The sequence below is a fragment of the Ictidomys tridecemlineatus genome, chromosome 3 (genome assembly GCF_052094955.1).
Source record: "Ictidomys tridecemlineatus isolate mIctTri1 chromosome 3, mIctTri1.hap1, whole genome shotgun sequence".
NCBI classification, from domain to species: Eukaryota; Metazoa; Chordata; class Mammalia; order Rodentia; family Sciuridae; genus Ictidomys; species Ictidomys tridecemlineatus.
Genome location: NC_135479.1, coordinates 208,809,128 through 208,820,466, shown reverse-complemented (window position 1 = coordinate 208,820,466; position 11,339 = coordinate 208,809,128).

Sequence of the window (11,339 nt, the reverse complement as noted above, 5' to 3'; positions counted from 1 at the left end):
GGATTCTGCTGGGATGGGCGTGGCCCAGGGTACGCAAGCTGCGAGGATGGCAGCTTCCATCATTTACGAGTCAGTGAGAGGAAGTCTCGGGGTCGAATGATGCTCCCCTGACTTCATGTCTTTCCCAAACCTCAGGATGTGACCTCTTTGGAAAATAGTGTGGTAGATACTGGTAGTAAAGTTCAGATGTGGTCACCCCAGAGTATGGTGGGCACTAATCCCACTGGTGACTGTTCAGGCAGCCCCAGGAAACTAATGCAGGGGGCTCAGGGGAGAAGAGAGAGTTCAGGGCAGGTTTTCAGGCCTGTGGCAAGCAGTCCCTAGGGCTGTGGTGGAGACCAGGGAACCTGGTGGTCACCCATATCTGCTTCTTAAAGCATCTACTGGGTGACAGGACCATGTCCAGTCGGCACAGTGGCCTCCCCCGATACTGCGTTCCTGTGACCCTCCTTTTCTTTTCCGTCAATTTCCTAAACAGACATCGCGGGAGCCTCGTGTTTAGTGGGGGTCTCCAGGCCTCTTTGGGAAATGAAGGAAGGTTACTGGTGATTGAGTGTGTGCCAGGTGACTGTTCAGAGTGGGCCTCGTTCATCCTCTTTGGTATTGGGTTGTCTCAGAGGGAAAATAAAATGCCCATTCTCTTCACTAGTGATGGCCCTGGACTTTCTCTGTAAGTTTAAAATTGGAAAAGGCTGAAGATGGACCCAGGGCCACCTTCACATTCCCAGGAGCTGCCAGAGTCACTGGCTCTGTGTGGCCCACTCCTTGAAGCCCTCTGTCACTGATACATCTCTCCCCTTCCCCAAGAGCAACCACACAAAGCTCTAAGACTGGATAAGTTAACAGGGGGAAGGTCTTCTACCAAGTGGATAGATGGAGGCCCACAGGGCCTCACAGTGGCCACCTTAGCACAGGCCTGATGTTGCACAAGCAAACACAGCAGGCCTGAGCCAAGAACCAGGAGTCTCTTGACAGTGTCTGTGTAGCTGAAGGAAGAGCTAACAGCCAGCTCTGAGTCTTTCCTGGGTGGAGGGGACAAAAGCTTGGCCGTCTGTCTCAGCCATTTTCATGCCCCATCACTCACAACAGCGCTCCGTTTAGGAGGCAGATGCTCACAGCAGGCTTGCTGACTTTGAGGCTCGCCTTGCCCCTGGGACTAGAAACCTCCTATCTCACCCTGTCAGACTCTGCTGTGCAAGTACTTTGCCCATTAATTGTTGTTTGGTAGCTAACTCCAGATAAGAAATGAAAAATACAATTCCAGGTAGATTTTCCAAGACCAGAGAAAAGGCGTTATTATCATTATTTTAATTTTCTTCTCTCTTTACTCACAAAAGCACCCCCTCCTTGTACATGTCAACTCTGCAAGGTCCCCACCAGCCTCGGGGTCACCACTGAGACCCTTCATTTCCATCCATTTCCCTCCCACCCCACTGGAAGCTACAAAGGAAATGGAACCTCCTTGGCCACGAGGCCCCCACCCACACTCTGGGCAGCGGAGCTCTCCTGATTGGCATTTGGGAGAGGGTCTTCAGGTACCTCCAGGTGCTCAGGACCCCAGAGGGGCAGTTAGGGTGAGAGATGTGACCTGCACAGGAGAAAGTGATGACCAGTTCAACTGCGATGATGTAAGGGGTGACTTCTGGGCCTCCTTCCGGCTTTCCGGGGCTTCGGTCAGTCCTTTAAGATGATTTGTGTGAAACCTTTGAAGTTTGGTATTTTCTCAGCTCATGCAGGGCCCACTTGAGTTTGCTGAAAGATAAGAGTTAAGATAAAAGATTGGAGATAGGAAAGATCCATTTGAAAGGAAGGGAAAGAAAACAGACTCTAAGCTGCTTCCTTTCAGAAAGCAAAGAAAGTCTGGGTTCACGATGGACTCTTTCCTTCCCTCCTGGGCTTTCTCCTCACTTGCCGGAGGGAGTCCAGAATGATCCATAAGCATCTTCTGGAAGGGGCCCTTGTTGGGTGCTTTGAGCTGGGAGGGGGAGCAAGGGTGCTCCATGCAGAAGCATGTGAACCCCTGTGCCTCTCAGTCCCCTCCTGGTTCCCTGGAGGCCTTAGCCTGCAGTGGACCGGCTGCTAAGCCCCCTTTGATGTAGCCACCGCTTCAGGACCTCAGTCTATGACACACGTGTTCATTTCCCAGGGCAGCTGTTGCAAGGGTCCCAATCAGGCGGCTTATAACATTTGAAATTTACTCTCTAGAAGTTCTGGAGTCTAGAAGCCCCTAAGCAAGGGGTCAGCAGGGCCACGGTTTCTCTGAGGGCTCTAGAGGAGAATCCTTCCCTGCCTCCCCGCTCCTGGTGGTTGCCCCACTCCTTAGTGTCCCTGGGCTCATGATAGGATAACTGCCACCTCTGCAGCTGCCATCCTGTGCCTTCTGCCCTGTCTCCTCTCTTCTAAGGTCACCAGCCAGATTGCATTAGGGCCCACCCTGATGCAGGATGACCTCACCTCAACTAATGACATCTGCAGCAGCCCTACTTCCAAACAAAGCCACATTCGGAGACTCTGGGTGGACAAGAACTTGGATGGGTGCGCTATTCAAGCCAGCGCACGTGGTGATGACGCGGTTGCTTCTCGACTCATAGGCAGTTAGCCTAGAGCCCCGAGTTGTCCGGACTAGTCTTCATGGTAAACACCAGTGTCAGCTTCCAGGACGTGTGCAGAGTGGCTCCTGCTTCTATGATTCAGACAGTGCTTGCATTTTTGGTATGACTTCCTTAGGCTACGAAATTCAGGTAGGCAAGAATTTGTAGATTTACTTTTCCATGAAGACTTTTGTCTCAAGCCTCCATAATGAGTTGTGAAACCTGATGTTGGGCTGGGGGTGAAGCCTAGCGGTCGGGAGCTTGCCCAGCAGGCAGAGGCCCTCACAATTGAACAACACTCAGTCAATTCAGGGTAAAATTCATCCGGTCAGAAGTTCCAGTTCCCCTTCTGTGTGTGGATTAGATTCTCAGCCCTGGAGTCCCATGTGACAGCTGACACCCAACAGGAGTCAAGGCAGCACCAGGCTCCTGTGTGGCCCTCAGTGGACATGGTTGTCTGCGGGGAGGCTCCGTCTCCTATGGTCTCAAACACAGCCATTGTATCAGTCTGTGAAGGCTGCTGTGACAAAGCACCATGCTCTTGGTGACTAACAACAGAAATTTGTTTCCTTGCAGTTCTGGAGGATGGAAGCCTCAGATGGAGGGATCAACAGGATTGGTCCCTCCTGAGGCCACTCTCCCTGCCTGGTCCATGGCATCCTCTCCCTGTCCTTTCATGGTTGTCCCTCTGTGTATGTCTGCATTTTAATTCCTCTTTTCATAAGGACATTAGTCAAATTAGATTCATACCCATCCATGTGATCTTCTTTTACCTTAATTCCCCTAGAGAGGTCCTATCTCCAAATCCAGCCACATCTAACAGATTTGAAGAGAAAAAAAAAATGCCTTTACAGGAGAGATTAAGGGAAGAAACCAGGGATTAGGACTTTGATATGGGAATTTGGAGGAACACAATTCAGTTTATAACAATCATCCTTCCATGCCTGGGTAGCACAATCTCAGATTCATCTGAGATCCAGACCATTCATCTGTGCAGGGGTGATGTGGCTTCTATAGTTCTCTTCCTTGTGAGACCTTCTCCCACGGGTAGCAGAGGGATCTTTAATTTGTCATTAATTTTCTTTCTACCCCTCTGGTTGAAAAAAGAAATCTTTGATTGAAATGGATTCCAGTAGGTAAATGCCAAGAGTCAGATCTCATCCAAGCTCTTCCTTTCTCCCCACCATTCAAATGGCAGCAGGTATACAGGAAAGTTTGTGGTCTCCATGGGGAAGGGATATATCCCCTCTCTGTGCACTCTTCTTCAGGCCACTGTGCTGGTACTTGTGAGTATGCTGACAGGCATCCACCCAGGACCAGTGGTATGGGTCTAACTTTGGGGCATCCATTTGGCAACCCTGCTGAAGACCATGGCCTAAGGGACTAACAGCTTGAGTTTGGAGGCTCTTGTATGCAATCCCCACAAGGTCTGATGGGATTCTCACCCCATTCCAAGTCAAGATGGGCCATTAGTTTCCAGCCAGACTCTTGGCTGCATGCTATACCTGCTTGGAGGACATATGAGAACCCTTGGTCTCCTCCATGCCACAGAGGAATTGAAGGCAATCAGAATCCAACCTATCCCCATCCATCTACCTTCCTTCAGTCATATTGTGCCTCCAACTCCCAGTTGTACCCCCATGTTAAGATGGGTCTGACTCTTCTAAGGATCCCCAACAGGGAACAGAATAAAGCTCCCCTCCAACATGTTAGATTTGGGAAAGATCTGAGCAAAATGTGACTGGATTCCCCTTCTTGGCTCCACTTCTCAAGCACCAGGATTGGGGAATTGAGCTTCTCTGTTGGTAGGGGCTTATATATAATGTCCTGAACTTTCTAGATTATTATGAGAACCTCACAGATCCAATCTCCAGTCCTGAATCTCTACATGGTAATAAGAACTAAAGGAATTTTGCAAATTATCTCTTTCCCACACCTAGTTTACAAGAACACTATCTTGCTGAGAGCATAAAAACCTATCAGAAGCCAAAAACCTAGACTTTCTTGCTGCTTCTCCTCCACTCCCTGCCTCCCAGGGCAGCCAGAAGAGCAGCCCTCTCTGCTTCAGACCCCAGCTCAACCGGGACCTCTGCAGTGCACCCAACCTCAATCTGTGGAGCTGATCCTGAGAGCAGGACAGGCCCCTTCTCAGAGGCCCTCTTCCCCGTGGCTCACTTTCTTCTTTGTGCTCCAGAGAGCCTCAATCTCCCTTAATGTGGCAGGAAAACAGCCAGCAAACAAGTATTCTCCCAAGGACACTTCTGTCCTACTCCTGGTCCTCAATTCCTAACTGAAAAGAACCTGACAGGGTCCTTGGATCTGTGTCCCATCCCTCCCCATGAAGCCCTGGGCTCCAGTGCTCCTAGTCAGAAGGGGACCACCTGAGTTCCCTCCTACAGAGAACTTTATTCTCCCTCAGTGCTGGCAGCCAGAAGTCCAAACTCAAGGTGTCATCAGGGCCAAGTTCATTCCAAAGGCTCTCCCAGCCTTCAGTGGCTCCCGTGCTCCCTAGCGCTCCCTGGCTGAAGTCGCATTTCTCACTCTGGGCCTCCATCTTCATTTGACTGACTACCCCCGTGTCCCCCTCTTTCTTTAAGGACAGCAGCCATTGGATTTGGGGCCCATCCTAATCCAGCATACTTTCATTGTATTTTAATCACATCTACAAAGACCCCCATTCCCAAATTAGCTCACATTCTGAAGCTCTGGGTGGATGTGAGTTTGGGGGACACAAGATTCACCCACTTCAGGGATTCGTGGCTTAACGCTTCATGCTGCAGCTCTTCCCCCACTGGTGAAGCCCCAAGCACAGAGTGCGATGGTCAGGAAGAGAGCAGGGCCCGTTCAGCCTGGCCCAACCTCCCCACAGGCACTGAAGTTGTTCCAAAAGCATCCGTGTTTTCACAATGGCCCTACACACGACCTTCAGGAGTCTCCAGCCTCCTGCAAACACTGGCCTGCTGCCTGTGGGCCAGGCCCCTTTCTGAAATAGCTCTTTCCCTTCTCCTGATATTTTATGACCATTTGCTTATTTGTTTATACCCTCTTTATTCCAAAAAGGTTTCAGGCAGATGGTTTTTATTACCAGGCTACACGAACACAGCAAGATCCTGTAGCAAATACAGTCTTCCCAGCGAACATAAATTTCCATGAAGCCAACATGAAAAGGCCCAAAGGAACTTGGCAATTAGAACAATGGCATTGAGTTTGACGTGGGGCTCCCTTTCTTATTCTCGTTGACTCACTGAAACATGCTACACTCCCGCTCTTCTGTTTTTCAAAGTTTTTCAAAGTTTTTCTTCCTCATGGAGGCAATCGTGAACCAAGGGGAGATTCCTGATTAACAAGAGCTGAGCCAGTGATCGGGTGCCTATTTTTAGGGCACGAACCTCTGCAAGAAGCCTCTGTGATCAGAGTTCACTGGGATATCTAGGGATCCTTGTTTATGGGCCAGACCATGCCCTGAAATCATATGTGATCTTAGTTGGCTGGACCCAGGATTAGGGAGGCCACTGACTGAAGTTTTGTACTGACAAAGGTGAAGGATGAGCAGCTTCCTAATTTAACTTGAGGCAAAGGAAAGACTTTCTTGGGCTCAAAGTTATTCTCCTTTTTATCTTAACGGTGAGAATTCAGAAAGAATTCTGAATGGCTTCACTGCTGCCAAATGCCATTCCAAGGAGAAAACACGTATGAGTGTCCAGGTTTGCGTCCGTGTGTGTGGCTGCGTGTGTCTGTGCTCATGTCCAAGTGTGGGCTCGTGTTCCCATGTGTGGTATGTGTTCAGAGGCAGGAAGCTGAGGGGAGGAAGGGCCCAAGCTCTGCTCCGTGGGTATCAAATGGAACATTGAGAGCACTGGTCAAGCACCCAGTGGTGTCTGGGTGCACTTCTTGAGCCGCTGACTCCCTCATCCCATAATGCCTGATGGTGACATATTTTGAAGGTGTTTTAGGCCCCCTGCAGAGTCATCCTGGCCCCACAGCTGGGAGTGGGGTGGAGAACAAGACTATTAGAAAAACAGTGCTTGGGAAAGTTCCTACAGTGACTCCTAATCCAGTGCTCGGTGCCCAGGCCCACAGCCCTGCCTCACAGCCCCTTGCTCAGGACAACTGCCTCTTCTGACAGCCCATGGGAGGGTTGGCGACTCTGGGTTGGCAACAGGTGGAAGAAGGAATGTAGATCCTTCAGGTCAGCTGTGAGTGCTAGACGAGATGCCTGGCACCGATAGCAGCTACCTGCCTGCACAGAGCTGTGGGTGCCGTTGAACAACTCAGCGTGAAGACACTGAGGAAATTATAAGGCTGAGGCCCACTGCGGGCATGACACTCGGCGCCAGCAGACCTGTGCATCCAGGAGGTAGCAATCAAGCGGCATCCAGAACAGGTCTAACCTCTGTCCAGCGTGGCTCATTACAGTCTCCCCAGCCCATCTGAGGCAGTCTCCACACCAGCTCTTCCTGTGAGGGCCCCACCAGCAAGGGAGCCCCACACAGCACAGCCCTAAGGAGGAAGGGCTCGCTGCTTCAAGGCCCCAAACCTGGCAGCCACCCTCCTGGGGTGCATGGGGGCCTGGATTTGCTATTTGGCTCTCAGAATTAGGTAGAATGGAGATAGGAAGTGTTGTGTCAACTGATATCCAAGAACGTTTATGCCAATAAAACTCCTTACCTCATAAACTAAGGGACAGCTGCAAGATTACGTTCAATAGGGCGGTTCAGCTCAGAAAGCCTACAGCCCACCCGGCACCTTCCAGAGTTTAATAAGAGACTGCTCTAGTTTGGATCTGGAATGTCCCCAAAGGCCCATGTGTTGAAGGCTGAGTTCCCAGGGTGGTGCTATTGGGAGATGGTGGAAACTTCAAGAGCTGGGGCCTAGTGAGAGTCTTGAGGTCATAGGTGTGTCCTCAGAGGGAATCGGGGAGCCTGGCTCTTCATTTACCCTTTCCCGTCCCAGCCTGAGAGGAGCAGCCGTGCTCCACCACACCCTTCCCGTGACGAGCCGCCTCACCACAGCCCCAGAGCAGCAGGACCAACTGAAGGTGGACGGGAACCTCTAAAGCTGTGAGTGAGGGGAACCTTTCTTCTTTTAAGTTGATTCTCAGATATTTTGTTCCAGTAATGGAAAGCTGAATAATGAAGGTACGCATAACCTAAATTACCATTTTAACCATTTAAGTGGACAGTTCTGTGGCAGTGAGTATGGTCACCTTGTTGTGCCACCGTCACCACTATCTATCTCCAGAACGTTTCCTCTTCCTCAATCAAAACTCTGTACCCATGAAATAGTAACTCCCCATTTCTCTATTCCTCCAGCCCCTGCTATCCCAGCATTCTACTTTCTACTTGAATTTAACCATTCTAAGTACTTCTTCTAAGTGGAAGAATACAATATTTGTCCTTTGGGGACTGGCTTATTTCACCTAGCATAATGTTTTCAGGATTTATCCATGCTGTAACAAGTGTCAGAATTTCCTTCCCCTTTAAGATTGAACAATACTCCACCATATGTGTGTACCACCTATTGTTGGTCCATTCTCCCTCAGTGGAAACTTGGGATGATTCCACCTCTTGTCTATTGTGAACATGCGTGTGCAAAGATCTGTTTGAGCTTCTGCTTTCAATTCTTTTGATCGCTTTAAATTTTAAGACATAATTTTTTGGATGTCAGTCTTCATCAGAGGGTCCCTGGGCACCTTAGCTGGGAAGTAATTGGCATCTGTCTCTTCCAAACAGTTACATCTTCCAGCATCCAGAGCACAAAAGAACAATAAGCAAATACAGGACCATGTCAAAAGCCTGTTGCGGTTGTCAGCTAAATCATTGGCAACGGGTAGATAAAAATGAAATCCTATCCCATTCCCTTCCTATTCTGTGTGACCTGGCCAGCATTAGCCAAAACATTTCTGCAGTGACAAAGCCTGAGAAAGCACAGCCTCCAGTCAGTTACACCTCGCTTTTGAAGATGAAAGCATAAACAGGAACTGAGTTAATTCATTTCCCTGTTCTTCTAACTACATTTGCCACCAGTTAACTTTCCTATCCTCTATTTGTAATTTTCCTCAGCAAAATTCTCTCTGATTCTAAGTAGACTATGAAGTCCTATTAATAATGCTGGTTATTTATGAAGGGTTATTTCAAGAAACAGGAAAATGTCATAATTTATAACTGATGGGAAGGAGGGCTCTCCACAGTGGGCTGTATGGTCTCCAAACAGTGACCTGTTTTGCCTTTATTGTCACTCTGTGGCACTCATGTCAGGACCAGAGGGTGTCATGAGGCACAGGGGCAGCTTCAGAGTAGAGTGTGGGGTTGGGAGGCACCTAGCCTTTCCCTTGTTTGGAAATGAACTTGACTGTAGTAGCCATTGGTTCAGCATCTTCACTTTGTTGACTCACTGGAATTTGGGCATCACTGGCAATAGCTGAGCTCTTTCTCTTCCAAATAGAAATCACAGTCGCACTCCATGTATTAGAACTAGGGCTAAGTAACTGGTGGACACAGCTATGACTACCTGGTATGGGTTGAATTTCATCCCCCAAAAAGTCAAGCCAAAGCCCTAACCCCGGTACCCAGGAATGTGACCTTATTTGGAAATTAGGTTTTTGAAGGTATATTCAAGTTAAGATGAGGATGGTAGTGTGGGTCCTGTTCCAGTATGAGCTGGTGTCCTTATACCAAGAAATGCTACATGAAGAGAGATGAAGCAACAGGCCTCAGACTGCAGCAAGGCCGCCGCCAGCCAAGGAGGGCCAGGGACGACAGCCCCCACCACAGCCGCAAGAGGCGGGGAAGGGTTCCACCCAGCGTCTTGGGGTGCAGCAGCCCTGTTGACACCTTGGTTGTGAATTTCCAGCCTCCAGAACTGAGAGAGAAGAACGTTCTGTTGTCTTTAGCTCCCAGTTTGGGGAGCCCCAGGAAACTATGCTGGCCAAAGTTCAGGGCTATCTACTTGGTGAAAAGTAAGGATCTCTGAATTTGCGGTTCATTCTTCACACCAGAAAGCATGATCTAAAACCCAGAATCTGGGGCAAATCCAGACTCTAAGGGACATTCCTATGCAAACAGAATCTGACTCTCACCCGCTTCCTATCTCACTTGTCTTTAGGGAAATTTTGTGGGATTTTCCTTTTCTTCGAAACAATTTAAATCCATAACATCTGAGCAGGGATGATCTAGATGCCCTCCATACTCCATTCTGGTGACTCAGGAAGTCCTGTGATCTCATCATGATGACAGGAGACACCCATGCCTGATGTGGATATACCTGTCCCTGTCCCTGGGCGTCTCTTCACCTGTTGCAGTTGGGCCTGATCCTGGCTTCTTGCTTTGCTTAAACCCCCAGTGCCCTCCCTAGATGATGCCCTCAGAAGGCCCCAAGTCCCACACCAGCACCTTAGTGGCCAGGCGCCCACACACTTCATCTCCTTGAAGGTGTAGGCCAAGCTCTCCTCCAGCGGTGCCCATGATAGACAGGCCCAAGCAGCACTCTGCACCCGTCAACCGTCCTTCCAAATCCTGGGCTCTCTGCTCTTTGAACCAAAGACAAAGGAGCCCTTTGCCAGGCTGACAACGGCTCTGCCAGCCGTAGACAGTGAAAAGTCTCGTTTCCCTCACACCGTGGCTCCCATGACAGAGAGGTCTGGGGGAGAAGGGCTGGAGCCTCCAAGACAAACCTTCCTGCCCCTAACTTCCCTGCATGGCCAGCTGACCCCACGCCCCGACAGGGCGGGAGGATCTGCCTCGCTCACCAGGCACCCGGTGCTCCACAGGCTGGAGTTCAGTACGTTTTGGATGAATGAAAAACAAATCAATATTTAGGCCAAGTCACGTGATGTCCCTGTAACTTTGCCCTGGGGCCCAGGAGAAGCTGTTTTATCCATCAGGAGCCTCAGGCCTGGGTCCTCACATACTTCAGGCCAGAACAGGAATGATTGTTCCAAAGAAAATCAAGATTAATAAAGGTTTAATGAAATAGCTACAAAACATAACATTACGTCCACCTCATTCGTTGTTTAATGAAATACTCCTAAACATATCATAAATAATAAAATAATTTAGAGTTTACGTTTCTCTCTTGACAGGATTTCCCAAGAATACTCAATCAGTGCCAGGAAATCAAAGGCAGTTTTAAATTAAATGTATTACCTGTAGCCAAATCATCCCAAAGGCCAGATTACAGAAAGTCATCTCCAGAAACTTCTAGCATAAAATGGTGGATAATACGGGTGCATTTTACTACGGAGGCTAGTGCCCATAGCATGTGCCAGTGTTCTGAAAATATTGTTATTTAACAAAAGCAAACCTCAGGTCGGCTCACTCCTGCCACGGCTTCCTCTCCACCATGTAACTCTGCAGGTGGGGTGGAGGGTGTGCCAGGCAAGCTGGGGTGGCTTATGTAAGTGTCCTGGCACAGCGAGATAGTGTGCATGGAAGGACAACTCTGAATACAGGAGCAGCTGGACCCAAGAACAATCCTGAACCAAAGTGTTTTCATTTATGACTTACGACCTTTTCTTCCAAAGAGGTGGGGAAAGACTGTGCAGATTGGGCGGAGGATCATTTCTCCATCAATAACGCTTGACAGACACTTGTGAGGTCCTGGTGCTTCCCCTCCCTGCCCGTCCCCTCCCATTGCAGGGACCCAGAGAGCAGGCTTCTGGTCCACACCCAGAGTTCCAAACAGCATTCTTTTTTAAGCTCCAGCCAAAGCCGGAAGAGATTCTGATTCTTGACCATGGAGCATCAACAA